At 45.5% G+C, this 19738-nt stretch overlaps 1 protein-coding gene across 2 annotated transcripts in view; it reads left to right on the top strand.

Annotated features, from left to right (window-relative positions):
- Positions 1-906: 906 nt before the first annotated feature.
- Positions 907-19738, top strand: part of CD82 (CD82 molecule) — a 64889-nt gene continuing 46057 nt past the window's right edge. Inside the window, exons 1-2 of one of the 2 annotated variants that reach the window (XM_081892107.1) lie at positions 923-1062; positions 12966-13033. The gene's annotated coding sequence lies outside the window, so the exon portion shown is untranslated. Of the gene's footprint in view, positions 1063-12965; positions 13034-19738 lie in introns of both variants that reach the window. The other variant, XM_081892106.1, reaches the window with a different exon arrangement.

The following is a 19738-nucleotide window of genomic DNA, read 5'->3' as shown; positions in this document are numbered from 1 at the left end:
GAGGTGTGTGTGTCTCTCTGTCTCTTTCTGATTTGCTGACCCCCCCACCCCTAAATTCTGCTGCAGATGGACTGGGTGTTTTTTTTTTGGGGGGGGAGTTCCTTCCGATGTGTCTTGGGTGCCACTTGGCTTTCCTCGCTTATTTTCCTTTCCGTTGACGCGGAGATGTGGGTGATTTTGGCTTTTTCCACTGCTGCCTCCGCTGGTCTCCACTGTCCCTCGCCCACTCATTTTCCTTCCTGCATGTGCGTGTGGGGAGTTCTCCTCGCTTCCCGCATCTCGTGCTCCCTGCCTGAGCTTGCCCCGAGGCTTCGTTGTGCTGCTTGCTTTCCACCTTCTGCGACGAGCAAGCTTGCAGGTAATCGCCCTGTGTCTTGAGGAACACCCCGATACTAGATCCTGACTTTCCTTCCGCGTGCTTATTATGCGCTCCTTTGTTCTCACCCTCCTTGTGCTCAGCTCTGACTAGTCAGCACTTTCCCAGAAAGGTGCACTTGGAAACCCTGCGGCAGGAATCGGGGAGCCTGGCTCCTCTGCATGGCACGGTGCCACCCTTGCTCTCAAGGCTCCGCGCAGGCCCCTCCGGCCTCGCTCTCACCGAGGCTGCAGAAGCACATTCCCGGCGAGGTGCACCTGGCAGCCTTCCCTGTGCAAAGGCAATTGGGCAGCCTGAGCCAGTGCGGCTGGCATGCTGCTCTCAGTCTTCATTCCAGCCAGCCCACCACCCACCTCCCCTGCCTTGCTGCCACAGGAGCTTGCAGAAGGCCCGGGAAGCCCAAGGTGAAAGGAGAATTCCCTTCCTCGCAGGATGGGCGGTGCTGCTGCTTCTGCCTGCTTCCCTCGGGCGAGCAGAGGGTTAAGTGTGAGAGGCGTCTCTGGGCTGCCCCAGGGGGTTGGCCGTTGCCGCCGCCGCCGCTGACTCCTCCTGATCAGGAGGACTGGAAGCAGCTGGGGCGGAGAAGAGAAGCCAAGTCTCGCCGAAGCCACATCGCCTTGCATTTTCCGCGGCACGCGAGGCTGGGCAGGCGCTGCGCGTCGCTTGTTGTACGTCTCCTGTTGCAGGTAATCGGGATTCGGCTCCTGCCTGGCGGTCCTTTACGACCAGATTGCAGGAGTCTGTGAGAGGGGTGTGCGCGCGGGGCGGGGGCTGCTCTGCGGTGGGTAGCTAACGCGCTACATTGAGGAGCGAGGCGGGGGAGGGTCGTTACTCCTTTCCCTTCATTATTAGGTGGAGGAAACGTCTTTCCCCCTCTTCCGGATCTTTTGCTTGTTGGGGATACTTCTCCTTAGTGTTATTCCCTTCCCTCCCCCCGCCATCGTCCTCTCGAAATATTAGTTTTTGGACACGGCGATCCCACTGGGTTGATCGCCCCTCTGGGGTTCCCACGTGACGGGGTTCCTTCCCGCGTCGAGTTGTTATTAAGGGTTGATCCGCTTTGTGTGGGCACCTGAGGATAAGGTTGGCGCTATTGATTTGGGGGGGTGGGAAGAGGGGCCACGTCGTCACAGCGGAGAAGTAATATTAAAACAGGAGTCGTCCGCCTCTACGATCGCTTCATTCCCCCCTTTGCCTTCCTCCCCTTAATTCTACGCTAATGATTAATCTTTTCTGTTCCATTTCCTGTTGGCAGTGGTAGGTTTGCTGGGGGCATAAAGCAGTGGGAGGGGAAAAGCTCTGGGTTGTGGGTAGATTTGCTACTGATTTCTGGCAGAGTTCCTGCTCCTTTGAACGGCAGGTAGAAGTTCAATAGGTGAAGACTTCCTCCTTTCACTGAGGCAGTGCTGGGAAATGTTTCCCTTGAGAGTGAAAGGGACTTTCCACTTCAAGGCTGTGTTTTTTTGTCTAAAGCCAGCTGGTTTCAGAGCAACCAGCACCTATCTGGAATCAAAGTTCAGAGTCCCCCGCCCACATGAAGCCAGGCTGAGTTTCTTTTCAGTCCTACAGCCCCTTTCTTGATCCGAGTCGCATTCTGGCTGAAATTGCCCTGTTAATCTAGAAGATTGAGAAGGTGGCATGTCCAGCTGTTAGAAAGCACCTCTTGCCGCATGGCATACCCCCAAATGTTGTGTTTTAGCTAGAAGGCAGAAGTTCAATATACTCCTGAGATGAATGAAAAGACAGCAGCTTGATGTGAGATGCGAGCAGCAGTGACGCAGCTGTGTGTCAGGCATGAGCATGAAGTGGTGGTGTCCTTAGACCTCAGAGTGGAAGAACTAGCTGTGGGCATGGAGTATGACTGGGGTGACAGCTGGCTTCATGGAAATTTTTGAGTTGGCTTTTTTTTTTTGCAAGGGAAGTGATCTCAAAAATAGTCACTTTGGGGATTCATTGATAGAGGCTGGAGAGCAAAAGTTGACAAATCAGACTGTCTTGGAAGCAGTCAGAGCACCCCTTTTTGCAAAGGCTGCCAGCATGTGGCACTTAAGATGGACAGAGCTGCTGGTGTTGGGTGGACACAGTGATGGATTGTGTCATCTGTAAAATGATACCTTGGTCATCTATAGGCTTCCTTGAGAGCAAGCTCCTGTGGCAGTTGTGCTTAGCTTGGGTGTGTGTGTGCCATTTGTGTTTGGAGGGATGTGTGTGCAGGCATGACTCACCCAAGGAACTTGGGGTTTCTCGGAGTGTAATCAGAAACGTGTATTGTAAATAGAGGTGAACTGTTGAGAAGCCTTTCTGGTGTCGACTGCAGCTGTTGCATTCCAATGCGCTGCCAAGTCTTTAGCACAGAGCTGTATTCTGGGCATGTTGGCTCTTCTGTGTTGCCATTGTATCAGAGAAGGAGAGAGCTTCTGAGCCCCTCTGCTGCCAGGATGTGATTTTGACTTATTGTGTTCTACAGTGGAGGATGTCAAAGTGACAGTGCTGTGGATGGATCTGGCCAAAGTAATTGACCTGTCGGTTGGATGTTCAAGCATGATTTGCAAACATCACCCTTCACATGGTACCATGTGTGCTGTAGCTTGGGAACTGGGACACGGTGGTACTGGCATACTTGAGGAAATTCTCGGGCAGGGCTGGGGAATCTCTGGACTATGGGCTAATCTTGCCCTGCCTGATAATGGCAGGGCTTCAGTGGGTAGCTTGAAATGGGCTCCCAATTGTTCCTTTGTTGGGACAAGGAATGCTCTCGCTTCCCCTTCAGCTGATGGCCAGGAGGAGTGTGCCTTGCTGAAGGAGGAGGAAGCAGTTTTCCTTGCATAGAGACTGCTTCTCCCTCTCTGTGCTGCTCTTTGAAGCGGCCCCTTTCAACTTCCAAAACCAGGAGTCAAAAGGAGCAGCTTGCATGGGACCCAGCTTGGCACAGACAGCCAAAGAAAGCAGCTCATTTTGGAAGCGGTTGCATTTTGGAAGGACTGACTGTGCATGGGACTCCTGCAAACAGCTGGTCCATCCAAAAGGAATTAAAAAATAATAATCCCAGAGGCTGAAACAGGAGCAGGGGCTGCGTGGGTGTCTGAAAGCCCATTGCAAACCGCAAAACGCTTTCAAACAGCCTTGGAAGTCCTAACAATTGGGGCTTCAAAGTGCAGCATCACCTGATGTCATAGTGATGTCAGGTGATTGACAGGTGCGCAACCTGGCCACCTGTCACATTTGGCCTACATAGCAGTGGGGAGACAACAAAAAATGCTCCTTGGGCCCTGCCCCTGTTCTATAAGTGCTTCACATGGATTTGGGATGGCAAATGATTTTTCCGTCAAGAAGACTGATGTTTTTGAATGCTGGTTAATAATATAGGGTGGTTGCTTGCACAAGGAAATTTCTGAAGTTCAGTATGCCTCATCCCATCCTGGTCTCTGCTTGAGGCATACAGCAGTCTTGATGGGGCATGAATGTGATGAGTAAAACTTGGTCATGGAAGTCTGTCTCTTGTATGAGAGGAAACATCTCCATATAAACTAAGTTTCCTAAAGGCATCTGGTTGGTCAAAGGATGCTGGACTAGATGGGCCTTTGGCCTGATCCGGCAGGGCTCCTCTTCTTCAGTTCAGGTCCCTTGGAGTCCACTGTACATATTACTTCCTTGCTCAGTTACATACATTCTCCTAATATGCGGGATCATGTGTTTTTTTTATTATTATTATTTCCCCAGCCCTGGTACATACCAGGTTTTATCTTCCTCTTCCAGTGAACCCATGCCTTTCATTTGTGGCTGTACTCAAATCTCCATATGTTTTTTACTTGCTATGCTCTGGTGCCAGGGACTGAATTATCTGCTATGAATGTAGTGGTGGCTTGAACTGGATGATGATGAATCTTCTCTGCCTCTCGTATGGTTGCTCTTGTAGTCTTGGGTGCTTCTTGGCTGAGAGGTCCAGCGTGCCACGGAAGCATAAAGCTGAAGTGGAAACTTCAGGAACTAATGGCTGGCTGTGCTGTTTTATGGACAGACTTGGGCACTGGCCAGTGCTGGATGCTTCCAAGGAAAGTAACTGCTGCATGTACATCACGCAAGGCAGAACTGTACTATAAAAGCACATGCAAGGCTTCCAGACTACAGAAACTGTTACTAGATGCTGCCTGGTGAACCTGCTGTTTCAGGTGGCCTGCATGGGCTCCTGGTGTTTGATGGCATGCAGGACTCTGCATTAGCAAGAGGGGTACTACAGTACATGAATAAGCACTCCTAATTTACTCAAGCATTCCTATTGAGATACCCAGTTATTTTGGAAACATCCCACACTCCTGTGCATACTAGTGTCAATATTTTCAGTTTGAACTGAAATGAATGGAAATGTGTTTCCTGCAATGCATGTGTCAAATAAAAGTTATAGTATTTGCTGTAATCTTGCTGAGGAGGAGCTCCAGACATCTGCACCGAATACAGTGTACCTAAACGGGACACACATACACCGTGCTTAAATTGCTTCATTCTCTTACAGCAGAATATATTACTCCTAAATGGAGGAATTGGAGCTGCACTCTGCAGCATTTTGAACTCCAAAGCTGCTGTATTTTTTAAATAAAAAAAACCAGAAGTAGTGAAAAATAACGCTGCAGTGTCTTTGCTGATATTAAATGTAGCCTCAAATTGATCCAGTGTCCAAATGCAAGAGAGATCCCAAGTGACTTAATCTGCAGTTTGTTTAAGCCCATCTGTTTTTGAGTAAAGAGATCCTTAGCACTTCTGCAGTGCTGTATGCTATCAAATGGAAAGCGAGTTCTCTCCAGTTCTGCTCCCCCCCATTGCAGCAGCCTGGATCTCTATGCAGGCACAGATTTGTCTGCGATGTGCACTTGACCAGAGAAGGGAGGGAGTAATAAACTGCCTAACCTCAAGAGTTCACATTAACATGAAGGTAGCTGAGAGATTCTGCAAAGTATTTATATTCGTCTACTGTGTAATTTACCTTTATGCCTATTGTGTGTAAGGAAATCTAGGGGGGGGAGGAGAGGGGGTCTGCATACCTCAAAAGGGTTTGAGATCTCACAACATTGCTTACGAACAATGGTGAGCTAAATTACCTGTATGAGAAATTGTGTGAACAAGTCCTTAGTAGATTTGGCATAGGTCCTAACTGCTGCCAAGTATTAGGTCTTTACAAAGCTTCAAAGTCCCAGCTGAACCCCTGGCATCCTTCTTGCTCGATTCAGCACAGTGATTGGCATTCTGATTCCAAGAGTGAGCAAGGCTGCTGCCTGTGGCCTCAATTCCTCCCTATGTATTGTTGAAAGATTCATGGACCTTATTATATCATCTTTACCTTCTTTAGCGTGCCCTGTCCCTTCTTCCAGTCAAGGGATCCTGGAAAAGAAACAGTGAAGTACCAGGACGGAGAGGTTCTGCTTAATGTTCATTCTCTTCCAGTAGGTGTTGCTTTAAATAGAATGAGAATTCTCTCAACTTTTACCAGCTGGGGTAAGCTGGTAAAAAAAAAGAAAAAAAGATTTGTACTGTAGGAGGTGACAAGTGAAGAACCACAGGGCTGTTGCGCAGTGCAATATTAGATTATGATGCCCAACTGGACCTTGTCAATGGGGGAAAAAACTACTTATGCCTCTTTCCACAGCATGGCGCCCTTGATGTTGTACTAAAAATTCCACCAATTTTTCCATTGTCCATGCTAGCTTGGACTGATTGAAGTTCAAAGCATCTAGAGGACATCAGGCTGGGACATCAGGCTGCCTGCATTGCATTAGCAGCGTTCCACAGAAGAATAGTTAAATGTTTCCTCAAACTGTGTGTGTTCTTTGCCTCTCCCATTCCTGTGTTTCAAGGATGGTAAAGGTCTAACTTCCACTACATGGAAAAACTATCCTGGGAATGAAGCGAGAGATCATCTCGGCCCCTTTAGGGTCAGAGCTCAAGCTGACTTTGGCTGTTCCCCTGACTATTGTGTGCTGAGCCCTCTGAAGGCCAGCCAAGGCCGTACCTAATAAAATCTATAAACATTTCCTGTGTATGCAGTTCTCTGGCTTAAATGAGGACTGTTGGATTGACATGGGGTGGAGACATTTTATTTTGAGCAAGGTGGTTGTTGTGTAGATCTGGAAGAAGCTTTAGCTTAATCCTTTGGGCCTTATCTCTAGAGATGCAAAGGCCCTCCATATCTTTACCATCCCATACTAAAATGATTTCTAAGCACTTGCCTCTTTCTTTGCATACCACCTGTTTAAAGGTAAATTGTGACCAGCTTGGAGCAGGGACCAGTCTTCTTGCTTACACACAAAGAATTAATTTGGATCCTGTCTTATTTCAATAATAATAAATCATACTTGAGTCAGCCTTTCCCAACCTTCCAGATGTTGTTGGACTACAACTTCCATCAGCCCTAGTACTGCCTACATGGACTAGCAGTGGCTCTCTTAAGTTTTCAGAAAGGGGGCGTTTCCAACCCTACCTGGAAATGTCAAGACTTAATCCCAGCTCCTTCGGCGCACATGGCGTGTGCTCTGCCACTGAGCTACAGCCCTTTCCCATTGAGTTTAAAGCCTTGGCTTGCAGTAGTTCTTCAGGCTGGTGTCATTCCTATCGCTTGCTTCCTGGCCTGTTTTCAACAGGAGCTGCTGGGGAGTAAACTGAGGACCGCTTGCATGTATGACTGTTTAATGCCTGCTTGCAGTCTCCTATGAACATTTTGTAAAACAGCTTAGCAGTCTTGTGGTTGGCTGTAGCCATTCCTATAATATGCTTCAAGAAAACTCAACCCTTATTTGAAACACCATGTAAACTGCAAATGGTTGAAGTTGCGGAACTATCACTCAGCTTTTGTAGAGCCAGAATTAGCATACATACATACAAAGGAGCAAGGAAGGAGATGAGATATAGCATGACCTGGGGGTGCCAATTTGAATAAAATATTGGTGGGTGGCCAGGAAAGCCCCACTCTACATAATTGATCGTATGACACAGCGCGCACACACCATTTGAATGGCAATGCCCACTAGCTTTGAGGGGACCTGGACCCCTCAAATATTTTATTGGGGCTGAAGTGACCTTGGCCCCATGGAGTTGGCTCCTATGGCATGCCCCATTCACATGTGCCTTCAAGGCAATGTGGAAAGGTGTTGAAATCTGCAGGAACAGTGTCCTGATCTCACCATTTGTTTACAAGAACTTGCACTGGCTGGTCTTAAACCTTCCCATCAACCTGGTGCCCTCCACATGCTTTGGACACTTAACTCTCACCAGTACCATCCAGCATGGCTACTAGTCAGGGATAGTGGGAGTTGTGTCTTTCAGATGTTTTGGTTACCATGCTGGCTTACGCAGGAGTCTGGGCCTGTATTCTGAGATTTAACATCTCCAAGCCCTTCCATACCCATCTCTTCCTTGTTAAGCCTAACCACTCATGGGAAGGCGAAGTGAATTCAGAAGTCTGTCCACTTCCCCCCTGCAAATTTTTTGAGTTTTTGTGGCTATAGAACTTAAGTGGAAATACAGTGGTACCTCGGGTTAAGTACTTAATTCGTTCCGGAGGGCCGTTCTTAACCTGAAACTGTTCTTAACCTGAAGCACCACTTTAGCTAATGGGGCCTCCTGCTGCTGCTGCGCCGCTGCTGTGCGATTTCTATTCTCATCCTGAAGCAAAGTTCTTAACCTGAAGCACTATTTCTGGGTTAGCGGAGTCTGCAACCTGAAGCGTATGTAACCCGAGGTACCACCAAGTGTTCAGAGCTGTGTTAAGAACTTGTCTAAGCAACTTGGATTACTTCAGAATTCAGCAATGCTAATTTAAGCCCAAAGCACCTACTGAATAAGTTTTAAAGAGAAGAATGCAATAGATCACGAGAGACGCATCAACAGATGAAGGATTTGCCCATGGATGATGAGAAACACCTGTGCATAATCTGCATGTGCTCATTTAGGAATCTTGGGTTGTTTTCTTTGTCCATAATTACTAGTATGATAGTTGGGGCTGTGGGCAAAATAGTGTTAAAGTCCTGTTATGGAAAGCTTCAGCACTTGCCGCATGCAGGGAAGGGAGCTTCATATGGCAATAATTAAAAGATGCATGTGTGAAAGACAGTTGGCTGTGCAAAACTTCCCTCTTCCCCTGCAGGGGAACAGTAAGGAACCATTTTAGCCTCCGCTAATTGTCTAATAACTCCCAGATCTTTTGGCTAGCTTGTAAATATTTTCCAAATGAGAGTTAAAGCAGCAGCAGTGAGGAACTGTAGTGAGCTATATTGCTAATGTTGATTTTAGCAGAGACACTTAAGTCAGACAACATTGTGAGACAACTCAGATGTCTCAAGGTAGGGTCACCACTATAATTATTAAATTCCAGATTTTGCACCCCTCCCCTCCAAAACAGAGGAGTGGGGTGCAGAAGATGGGGGTGGGAGAAGGCTGGAAAAGGGAAAATGCTGGAAAAAGAATTGGCCAGCACAGGAAACCTCATTCTGCCTAGACTAAGTTGTGTAGATCATTAGCAGACGGGAGCTCTCTGAGAGTGAGCAGTGGGGCAGAAACAGGGAGGGAGAGATTTTCCTCCTGCACTATTTAGCATGTGGGTTTTCTTTTGGGCTTCTTTGAAACTGCTGAAGAATGCAACGTCCCCTATGCCTTCCATTCTTTGCTTTAGCCCTTTGCTTCCTGCATTCACCAGTATGAATTAACAATGTATTTTAATTCAATATTAAAATTAAGCTAAATGGTTTGCAAGAATTTCTGAGAATTTGTCTTTTTTCCCCTGCCACCCCAAATCTGTTGGAGAATTCCACACCCCCCCCCACATCCCATAGACTATTTGGAAGATATGCCTCTCCCTCCCCAATTTTGCTTCCTAAAAATGTAATGGATAATTTCTGGGAAGCCATTTTGGTACACACACACATGTGCGCTATAATGCTATACATATTATATAGATACCATACATTCAATATACAGCATTATTGTATAGTGTTGCATATGGGTGCGTGTATAGTATTCTATATTGTGCTGTTTTGGCACCATCATAATATAGCTTTCCTTTTCCTCTGTCTCTCCCTCTCTTCCCTTTCTTGCTTCTTTCCTTCCACACATATAGGGCTGCATGAAGAAATGGAAAGCATGCCTCAGGCCTCAGAATAGTCCTGCCATTTTTTTCTCCCCACTCCCTGACCTGTCATCAGGAAAATTGTCTGGTGTCAAACATTACTTTATGGAGAATGCAATACTCATTTCTCTGCACTATATACCGTCGTACTTCGGAAGTTGAACAGAATCCGTTTTGGAAGTCCGTTTGACTTCCAAAACGTTCAGAAACCAAAGTGCAGCTTCTGATTGGCTGCAGGAAGCTCCTGCAGCCAATTGGAAGCTGCAGAATCCCCATTGGACGTTTGGGTTCAAAAAATAGTTCGCAAAGCAGAACAGTCACTTCCAGGTTTGCGGCATTCGGGGGCCAAAACGTCCAAGAACTAAGCTGTTCAAAACCAAGGTACGACTGTATTTCACAACCTTGTAATGTTGGCTATAGACTAAATTTGCTCCATCCTTTTCAAAACGTCTCTCTTAATGTGCAAGTTCAGTTGCCCGTTTCATAGCCATCTCATCTTAAGGAAACAAATTCTGAATATAGCAGCTCCTCAAGGCACTTGTTCCACTTTCATGGGGTGATGAGTGTTTCTGAGAGTGGGGATTTCTGGCAAAGTCTCAAGCAGGCATCCTTATAGTGCCATCAGTTGTGAGGCAGAACAGTGGTGGTGCTCTGGGCATTGAGTCTGGGGTTGGAACAGTGGCAGCCAGAAGCTAATTAATACTAGAACTGAGGGGAGGAAGGTTTGCTTGGCTGAGCGATCTTTATAAACTAGTTTGAGCTCCAAAAAACCTCCCCTCCTCCATGTTTCAAAGAGGTGCAGAGTGTTCCCTGGATGGGAGTATGCCTTTGCAATGAACCACTGCAATTGAGTTTATAGCTTCTTTCTTGTTTTGGTGTGTCCCCCATTGCTCAGTGGCAAGGGCTAGGAGCATTGACTTGAATACCAAAGTGTTCTTTCCCCACCCACAAATTCCTAGTAAAGGCAATTTATTTGCACTGGTGATATCCTACAGCAAAATCTGAAGAACTGATTGGATTTTTAGCATTACCAAAGCTGAAAGCTAAAAAGGGACATTTATTAACTTCAGCTGTTTAAAAGTACAAAACATGGACTACACAGAGGTAGTATTTTTTTGTGTTCCCCAAAGTCCCCTTCTTACTCTGGAAAAAAAATATATCATGGGTGAAAATTGATGCAGCTGTGAATATAGTTTCATTGGTATTACAACATGCTGCTTTAACAACAAATGTGTTGCACAATGCTCTTATATTACTGCTGTTCAAGGTAACCTTTGCCTGCGTTAAATTCAACACTTGGAATGTTATAAAACTGCTATATCCGGCTAGCTAGTAGCTTGCTGTCTTTAATAGGGCCCATTTCATACCTACATCTCCTAATGCAAGCCTGCTCAAATCACGTGTTCTTGTCCCAGTCTTCACTCAGACCACTTCGTTTGACTGAACCGAACATGCTGGCTGAAAAGGGTTAGGTTCAGCTGCATGTAGTATGATCAGGGTCGAGTCCCAAAGCTCCCTTCGGCCTCATACAGCATGGCCAGTGGCCAGTGTGGATGGGAGTTGGCCTCTTACATCTGGAGTGCTGCAGGTTAGCCACCCACAGCGAGACAAAGCGCCCACCATGATACTGTTTCTACTGGCCAGTTACCATGATAGTAAAGGTGTGCGCCGATCACTCTATGGCCAAATTATTTCTTTCCTCTGTCTTTGAACAATTAGAAACTTCAGTTTGCTCATAGCTGCAGTTAAGTATCACACGTTCCTTTTTGTACTTAGAGGGGAAGACCTGGGCCAGGGAGCTTGTGCAGCCTGCTTCTGAGGAGACCAGCACTCACCTGGAATGTGTTCTGTTTTGCCTTGTGTGTTTACTTGTTTTGGCTTGAGCTTAAATAGTAAACTGCCCAGAATGCCCTGGCAGAAAGGCAGAAAATGCCGTTAGTAAGTAAATAGGATTGGGCTATAGACGTGTTGCCTGTAACAATTGCTCTCATTAATCCTCCCACCTGACCACAGCACCCTGGGTGATGCTATTCCTGCTACGTTGTTGGTCCTCTGCCACACTGTCTGCTGGATGGAACTCTAGACTACAAAGTACAGTTGTACCTTGGTTGACGAACGCCTTGCGACTCAAATGTTTTGGCTCCCGAACGCCACAAATCTGGAAGTGAGTGTTCCAGTTTGCAAATGTTATTTGGAACCCGAACGTCTGACACGACTTCTGATTGGTTGCAGGAGTTGCCTGCCTTGGTTTCCAAATGTTTTGGAAGTTGAACGGACTTCCGGAACAGATTCCGTTCGACATCCGAGGTACTACTGTACATGGGGTCTCTCTGTGTGTGAACTTAAGCAGGGAGAGGTCAACCGCTGTGGATATGAAATAGCTTTAATGAAGTTCAGAGAACAAGGATAGACGGGTTAAAAATGGAACTTGTCCCATGAGGAACATTTGACAGAAGAACATGATGCAAATTTAACAAAGGAATAAATATGAAGATACCTAACTTACCACTTTCTAGTTTGTAACGTCCCAGAACCAAAGTTAGCAGTGCCTGTCATTTGTTGGCAACAAATGCTCTGAGACTGGCCCTGGGGGGGGGGGGGTTGTGATGGGGTCCCCATTCTAAGTGTGACTTCTGGAGTGTCTTGCTTTCTGTATGGGTTGTTGGGATGTTCAAGACACTTATAAGGGGTATGGATAGATGGACTTTTGTGCATCCATGGAAGAAGCATATTCTCCAAGACTTCCTTGCTTGTTCATCTAACCATAAATGCACCTGAATGCCTGTAGTCTTACATCTATCTCTAGAGCCCGTGAATGATCCCTTCGACCTAACTAATTATAAATTTGGCAGGCAATTCTCTGGGTGTGGGTAAAATGATGAGCCCAGCCCTTAACTTTCCCTTGTACTTGTGCACTGAATATCTTCTTCAGAGCTTGTTGACGTTATTGTACCCTGCCCTCTGGCAAAAAGGTAATTTCTTCCCTGACCCCTGTTGAACTGGATCTAAAATTTGTTGTGAGCCTCTCACTGAGGCTGGAGGACGTATTGGCATTCAAGTCTAAAGCTTTACAGTATATGCCTTGCCAGAAGCTTCTGAGTTGGGTTGAAGGAGCCAGCTCTCCTTTTCTGGATGTTGAATCAGCCCTGATTAACAGCTAGCAACACGCTTCAAGCCAATTTTTAACACGCATGTTTTCCTACACAAAGCACTGCCCACTCTGTTGTGCTGATGATCAAAATTGAAAATGGAAGCTGGGCTGAAATAGCACATGCATATATATTGCATATATATTTTTAAACCATTAATTCTGTGAGCCAGCCTGAGACCTCTGGGTATAGGGCGGAATATTAAACAAATAAAAACTAGGCGATGTATTTTTATGTTTTTATATTGCTGCCCTGTGATCCTCAGTTAAAGGGTGGTATAGAAATTTAATAACAAATAAAAAAATAACCAACCTAGTTATCCTATCCACAGGTATCCTAGCTCACTCTGCCACAGTTTCCTTCATCTGTCCCACTCGGCTCTGCAGTGAAGTGGATCAGGTTAGTGCAAAGGTTGGCCACTTCTCTCTCCCCGTGTCTATGCACACACCAGTCCTGATGCATTGACATACTCTTTTCAAAAGCGACCCCTAGTTTTCCCATTATTGGTGAAACTGGCCATGTTTCTTCTCTCCATTCCACCCCTCCCGCTCCAAAGTACACTTACATGCAGGGCGAAGAGGAGTAAACAGAGTAGAACACTGAAAATGCTCTTCAGTAGAGCATTTGTTTGCAAGCGTTGCAAATCCAGAAAGACTGAGAGGGGGTTGTAAAGCCCACTTTTGGCATGGCCATCCGGTGGATTAAAAAAAATCCAATGCACAGGAATTTAATCTGCATTCAAACCTGCATCTATCTATCTCTCTCTCTCTCTCTCTCTCTCTCTCTCTCTCTCTCTCTCTCTCTCTCTCTCTCTCTCTCTGGCATGTGCACCAACAGTGGGGGAGAGTCTCAAAAGCATTTTAAGTGGAATTGTGGAATCTGTCTCAATGCCTTTCAAATGGCTGTGTTTCTTTGTAAATCGCTCCCTGGCTGCCTTTTCCACTTGGCTCAGTCCAAGGGGTTTTTCCTTTTCCTTACTGTACTGAGGCACCATCCTAGATAGGGATAAGTAAAGAGGATTCCATGATGTCTAGAGGGACAACTTAATCCTTGGCAAGTAACCTCTCTTCCCCTTTCAGACAATGACAATAACATCTTTCATTAAAAGGGGGAAGGGATTATATTTGTCCTAAAGTTTACAGCTTGAGCTTTTAGGAAGTAGCATTGCACTCTTCAAACAACCCGGCCCATCCTTCTGGCTAATATCCTAGAATGTGCAAGAGGGAGAGGTGGGATCTTTGCAAATGGCAACAATCTTGCTTTTGAGAATTCCCTTCTGTTAATGGTCTCATTCAAATCCTGCTAGAAAACCTTCCCTTTTTCTTCAGGCATTGAATAAAATAAATGTCCTTTTCTTTGTAATAATAATGTTCCTCTTGGCCGGGATCTTGGGTTGCATTTTTCGCCTGTCATTTCTAGCGCTGTTCCTGGAAGCGGTGCTGGCGCAGAACTCGATGGCAGGCTGCAGAATGAGCGCCCCACATCCCACCCCACTTAAGATGCAAGCTGTGGTGTTTTGCAGCTCTGCAGCCTTCTTCTTTCCTGGCTCTGCTATTGCCATTAAGACCCTGAGAAACAGGCCTTGAATGGAAACTCTGGGAATCTGAGAAGCAGAGAAGAATTGGAGTTGCTGAGAACAATTGTGGTGTGAGGCACAGTGGGTGAAGAACAAAGGAGCAGCAGCTAGGAAATGCCGAGACCCTGTCCAGGCAGATCCAGCCCTCTGAAAGCAAGCCTCTGTCCTTTGGGGATCACAAAAGCAGCTTCTGCCTTCATAACAATAGTGCAGGATGCAGCCTGGAGTTGAGGTGGCTGTTAATTCGTGCATGACGGAGAGAGGGGCGGGGGAGTCAAAGGGCTCCAGCTATTCACATGGCAAAACGGTAATTCCTGGAGGGGGAAAGTTTGTGTACTCAGAGAAACTAGTATGAAAGAGGATTGAAAGCATATATATATATATATATATATATATATATCTAGAAATAAAAGAACTTTAAATTTCAAATATGTGAGCTTTGCTTCAGTCTCCTTTCCATCCCCTTTAGCTTTTAAAATGATGCTATGGAGAATTAGGAGTAAGGGAAGGCAAACTCTGTGCTGCGGCAGATTTTAGCAGTGTTGGTGCAGATTGCGCCTGCCAGTATTGGACCTAAAGTGTTCATGTTTGTGGTCCTTTATGAGATCAGGTCCCACTGCTCACAAAATGCTCAAAGGCAAAGAAGACTTGTGAAGACTCATTTTAACCTCCTTTCCAGCTACACTCCTTGTTTCGATTTTTTTTTTTACCTCCCCATTTTGTTTCCTTTGTTTTAAGTCTTAATACACATTAGGAAACCAAATGTTCATGAAAATTAACAAGGGCAAGCCTGTTGAGTTTTCTGCAGTGACTTTCTGTTCATGTGCAGGGGTTGGTTAACTGCCCTTTTAATGTGTGTTTTCAGCAGTGTTTACAAGAAAGCCGTCCCCTTATGGTATGTTAAATGGCAGCAGCAAACCCTCTAGGTAAGCCATTAAGGTTTGTGTCCTAGAGCAAACATTGGCAAAGGTGAATGCATCACTCAAGCCCTGTGGAGCAACAGCTTTGGCCCTGTCTCTGCCGACACTAGGGACAGCGGGAGTTGTATTTTTAACTTTGGGTGAAAGCCAAAAAGTGACAGGGCAGTGCAAACATTGAATGTGGTGTTCAGGAGTTTGACTCCGGCTGCTTTCTGCCTGAAAAATTGCTTATAGGTCTGTCTTATCACAAGGTAAATTGGATTACTTGCTACACTTAATATGCTTTCCCTTTATATAAGGCTCCTGGGGAATCTCACAGCTAGGCAGCTTAATACCAGAGCTACACTGGGACAAATCAAGGATGCAGGGCCTACGAGAGCTATGTTTGGGGAGAGATGAATATGGTGTGAGAATAGTCAAATTAAACATAGTTTAATTTTCAGTTTGCTTGCTGATACCCAACCATTTTGCAGAATGACTTTATTATACTGCCACCATAGTGGCAAAACATCTTGGGCTGATCCTAAAGGGTGGACTGTAGAAAGCATTTCCAAATAAATAGCCGTTCATGCTCCTTCATGGCTTGTTACATTTTCTTGCAGTAGCTACATCTTCCTGAAGCTTTTTCAGACACCTTCCAGGTGTGATCCAATTAGTGCCCTTGCATTCACAGGCAGATCATTGATCCAGCAGAGGTGCCCCACTAGTGGAAGTGGAAGGTTGTCCTGTGAAACGAAACCCCCAACTTTCTGGAGCTGATTCAGGGTCTGCTGTGATGAGGGGAAATTGGCAAAAATTGCATCCCCTTGTCTCCTGTTAGTGGATGCTTCGGCTAGTTAAAAAGCCCCTCTATCAATGTAGGGGCAGAATTTGATTGCACCCTCTGTGTCAAACAATCTTATGTGCTTTAATTCCATGCTTGATTGCAGTCTCTTGATAGTAATTTATGCACAGCAAATTCTGAAGTCTCTGGCAAATGATGTATAAATTTGGGGAAAGGGGCTTCTGATTTGGGCCCCATGCTTCCTGTGGATATATGTTTCTTTCTTCAACAAAAAGGGAAAATTTCTTAGCGCAGATTGCAAGAGTCTCTAAAGACAGAGGTTTCTAAAGTTGTGTAGTTAACACAACTGCATAGATTTAGGCAATCCCTTTGATGCAGAAATCCCGGTGATTAATTCAGGTGCAATATTAACCTTGCCCATCCCCTTTGGATCACTATTCGAACCGGTAGTGAGGCCACACTAGGAATGCTGTGTACAGCACTGGTTGCACTGCCATCAAAAGGTTATTGTAGAGCTGGAAAGTGGTCAACATGGGGGAACCAGAATGATCACGGGGTAGGAGCAAGTTCCCTATGAGGAAAGGTTACCACATATGGTGCTTTTTGGATTAGCGAAAAGGCCCATAAGATGTGGTCAGGGGAAAGTCCCCCCCCCATTGTAATACCAGAACTTGGGTCTGTCCAATAAAGCTGAATATTGGAAGGTTCAGAACAGACAAAATGAAGTATTTCACAGAGTACTTGGTTAAATGATGGATTTTGTTTACACAAGTAGTAGTGAAAGCCAACAACTTGGATGGCCTTAAAGAAGACCAGATAGATTCATGGAGGATAAGGATGTCAGTGACTACTAGTGAAGATGGCTGTGTTGTGCCCCTATTGTCAGAGCCCCTATACTTTTGATTGCCGGTTACTGGCAATCACAAGTGGGCAGAATGCTGTTGCACTGAAATTCTGCTTGCAGGCTTCTCATAGGAATCTGGCTGGCCATTGTGAGAACAGGATGCTGGACCCATGGGCATTTGGCTTGATTCAGCAGGGCTGTTAGGTTCTTACTATGTCTTTAAGGAATGGTGGTGCAGGACCTGTCAAGCAGGTAATAAACAAGCCACATATGCTTGAAATTCCTGTTGTGTAGCTGAGGATCACTTAAGATGTGATTCTGTTGCCTTACAATGCATGTTGGCCATCCTTTTATGTTCGTAGAGATTAAATGTTATTGTGTAAAGATCCCGTTGTTGTTTTTTTACAGAGTTAGGGTGGTTAATCTGATTTGGAATAAACTTGGAATAAACCCTGTATGTTTTTGTTTCCTAGAGAGTGCATATCCTTGTAAACCAGTTTGAGATGCATCTTAATTAAGCATTATATAAATTGTTTAAATAAATAAAATAAAAACATAACCTTATCCATTCCTGTTGACTACATAGTCAAAGATTGCATTGAAGACCCTTCTCTGCTTCCCACTGCCCTGCCACAGAGCACAGGTTCAGTGTTTCCTTGTGCTCATTTCTCCAGACACTTTCAAATTGGTATCATCAATGCATTCTTTTGTTTTCCTAAGCACAAACCTTTTCTTAAGGCAGAACAAACCTTTTCCTTCTGCAACTTGAGCTAGATCAGCCTTTCTCAACCTTTGGTGTCCAGATGTTCTTGAACTACAACTTACATCATCACTAGGAATGATGGGAGTTGTAGTCCAACAACATATAGGGACCCAAGGTTGAGAAAGTTTGAGCTAGAGGATGGAAAGTCTATTTCTCCAGGCAGTCTCCAGGCATTCCATGCTTTCCCTTTGCCATCTACTGGATGGCAGCTCTTCCCTTGTAGGACTCAAGTGCTCCTCCTATTCCATAGTTTGGAGCTCCAAATAAGGGATAATACTGAAGGCACTTCTATGCCACTTGACTATGAATGGTGGAGCAGAAGAAAGCAGATTATGGACTCTTGAACTTCAGTGCAATTAGAAGTTGCTCTCTCCTCCAGAGGCTTTGACCTGCTGCCCATTTTTGCTTATTTTGAGACGAACTGCAAAAGGAGCTGAGAAATCCAGATCCTCATAGAGCTCTCTTGTTGACTAAGACAGGGAACAGTTCAAGGTAATGGGGCAGAGGATGTAAAGGTTTTGAGTGAGCCCTTGAATAGTGGCTTGCATCTTTTAAGTTTCTCATAAAGGCCAGCTACTACCTGGAGTCCCGTGGATTTTGTGTGTTCTCCATGATGTTCTAAGTTCGCATACATCTTCTCCACGATGTGAGCTTGGAATGTAAAGACAACTCAGCAACTGAAAGAGGCCACCCAGCTGGCCTTTGTTTCTGGTTAACCTATTTCCAGACTTATCGGTTGCTGAAACAGACTGCCAAATGTGAAATGTGAAAGTCTGGAGACTTCGGAATCTCCTCCTGTGTTTTCTCCCCCCTCCCCCCCTGAAACAAATCCAGTTCTCTTTCCCTGTTCTTCAGCTGCCAAATTCCTGTGGAACTTATCCCATGTGTGTGTTCTCCCCCTGCCCCTAACGTGGCTTGTAGCAGCCTTGCCAGAACTCCTTCTGCACGGACTCTTCTGGTCAACGTGATGAATTAGCTTTCTCATGGCTGTTTGATCACAGCGTGGAGAATGGGAAGGGTGGGGAGGGTGGAGTGATGCAAATAGTAAGTGGCAGGCCTCAGTGTGAGGCTTGGCAGGTCTGTAAATGACTAATGTCCTCATGTTGCTCTACTTAATTCCAGTAGAATCAGCTACCTACCTGGGAAATGTGCACAGTTTCTGCCCTTAATCCCAGGCATAGTACGAACCTGCAAAGTCTTTTATCTTGAAACAGTCTCTGCTGAAGAAAACTTCCTAAACATTTTGACTTGCCATGTCCTCATTTTGATTAAAAGAATTGAAACTTGCTATATAGTCAGAATTTGTATAGCTTTCAGCCAAGAGAACATTTTGTCTTCAGAATAACTATGGTAGGCATAATTTACACAGATTTTCCAAATATGAAGACTTTAGGCCAGAAGTTGGATTATTCCATGTATGGCAGTAAGAAACTGGAGAAATGGGTTGAGGTTAGGATGGAGAGCAGCAGAGGGTAGTTGGACAGAAGCAATAAGCAGTGGATAGAACAAATTAGTTATTTCCAAAAGTCGAATGCTCTGACCACATCTAAGCCTTTAGCAGATGTTTTAAACTAACAAGGGACACTGGTGGCACTGCAATCTAAACCACTGAGCCTCTTGGGCTTGCCATTCAGAAGGTCGGTGGATTGAATCCCCATGACAAGGTGAGCTCCTGTTGCTCTGTCCCAGCTTCTGCCAACCTAGCAGTCTGAAAGCATGCCAGTACAAGTAGATAAATAGGTACCGTTGTGGCGCGAAGGTAAACAGCATTTCCATGCACTCTGGCTTCTGTCACGGTGTTCTGTTGTGCCAGAAGCGGTTTAGTCATGCTGGCCACATGATCCGGAAAGCTGTCTGTGGATGAACTTTGGCTCCCTCAGCCTGAAAACAAGATGAGCTGCACAACCCCATGGTCGCCTTTGACTGGACTTAACCGTCCAGGGGTCCTTTACCTTTTTTTTTACTTTAAACTAACAGTCCTGCACTGGTCTCATGTCCTCTCAAGCCATGAAGTTAACTTGCTGAATTATCTAGACTGAATTACCTAGGCTGTGCAGGATAGAAAGTCTCCTTTACTTCTGTCCTTGGTTGGACCCCTGTCTTCTGCAGTAGCACCTCTAGAGGTTTGTGTTGCGGTTTGTCTATTTCAGTGACAGGACGCCAGAGTATGTGCAAATACTATAACCACATTGAGCAACTAACAGGGCTGGCATTTAA

This window comes from Podarcis melisellensis (genome assembly GCF_964234715.1).
Source record: "Podarcis melisellensis genome assembly, chromosome: 1".
In the NCBI taxonomy this organism is placed as follows: domain Eukaryota; kingdom Metazoa; phylum Chordata; class Lepidosauria; order Squamata; family Lacertidae; genus Podarcis; species Podarcis melisellensis.
This window is presented reverse-complemented; position numbering and strand designations above follow the sequence as displayed.